The sequence below is a fragment of the Myotis brandtii genome, unplaced genomic scaffold (genome assembly GCF_000412655.1).
Source record: "Myotis brandtii unplaced genomic scaffold, ASM41265v1 scaffold1233, whole genome shotgun sequence".
In the NCBI taxonomy this organism is placed as follows: Eukaryota; Metazoa; Chordata; class Mammalia; order Chiroptera; family Vespertilionidae; genus Myotis; species Myotis brandtii.
Genome location: NW_005354304.1, coordinates 88,466 through 90,034, shown reverse-complemented (window position 1 = coordinate 90,034; position 1,569 = coordinate 88,466).

The following is a 1,569-nucleotide window of genomic DNA, read 5'->3' as shown; positions in this document are numbered from 1 at the left end:
CCCCTCCCCTGCCTCCTCCCCTGTCCCCTCCCTAGTGCCCTCCCCGGTCACCGGCACAGAGGAGAGACAGAGGGGAAGGCTCCCTTCGCTCTTACTCAGGCGCTGCCTCCTCTCTGCCGGACTCCAAGTTAGTCCCCGGGAGGGGGCTTCCAGCACCCGGCTGCCTGCGCGGTCTCCGCACCCTGCCCGGAGCCCGGAGCCCGGGGCGCCCTCCCTGTGAGCTCTGGTGCGCAGCTTCCCCAGCTTGGCCACGGGGCAAGGTCCTTCCAGCTTCCCGCTGCGCTTGCTGAGACGTCCCCACTGGCTGGCTGTGCCCCATCGTGCTTCTAATCAGTGGTTCTCAACCTTCCTAACGCCGCGACCCTAATACAGCTCCTCATGTTGTGGTGACCCCCAATTCCATTGTTACAAATTGAACATAATTAAAGCGTAGTGATTCATCACAAAAACAATACGTAATTATATATGTGTTTTCCGATGGTCTTAGGCGACCCACAGGTTGAGAACCGCTGTAGGGAGCCCGGGGGCCCTGGCCGGATGTGCTCAGTGGTCAGAGCGCCGGACTGCGCACCATGGGCTCGGGCTGCCTGCCGCTGTGTCCACTCACGAAGGCAGGGTTGCATCATATATAGACGTTTATGGAGAAGGCCATCCCGCCCAGAAGACAGGGCGCTTGCAAGCATCAAGTCCTGCCTCCCAGCAGGTGCAGGGGCAGGATTATAAAAGGGAAGGGGCTGGGGTGGGGCTGGGACCAGCAGGCAGCTACGTGCAGGCCTGGGGGTCCGCAGACGTCAGCTATTGTCCTTAGTCCTCAGGCGATGCGATGATGCAGATGAGATGATGTTGATGGGATGATGTTGCTGAGATGATGTTTTGACTCCTGGTGGGCCGGCCTGACCCTGCTTATCGGGTCTGCTGGCTGGATTCATGGCTGAGTCACCTCCTCCATCGCTTCGCACAAGCCTTGGAAAGGAAACTTAAGAAAAACTGAAGCCCCTCTTCACCTAAGTATAAGTTTTCTAAGATTTAAAATACTGTGATTATTTTCCAGATTAATCCAGGCGCTCTATCTATCAGGTTATAGGTCCCCCTATCAGGGTCCCTCCGCTCATACCCTCATACCCTCAGTCCATCAAGGGCACGTTCCTGGTTTGCAGGTTCCATCCCCGATTTGGGGCGCATGTGGGAGGCAACCAATCGATGTTTCTCTCTCCACCTCCTCTCCTCTCTTATCTGTGTCCCTCCTGCCCTGGGCCACCTTGTCTCCTAGTTCTTGGGGTCCTTTTAGTGGGAATAATACTTAGGAAGCAAGGCCTGGGGGTAGGCGAACCCAGGGCTACCGGGGTTTTGTTCCATGGGGACCACTTAGTGTCAGGGAGGATGCACAGTGTCCGTCCACACAGGGAGTTCCCACCCCGTGTTACATCACAGGGTCATTTATGTTGTGCTTGTATTTCTCATATGAAAAGCCAATTCCTTACTAATTCCTATAGATGCCTCACCTTTTCTTTTCTTTTCTTTTTTTCCTTTTCTTTTCTTTCTTCCTTTTCTTTTCTTTTTTTCTCTTCT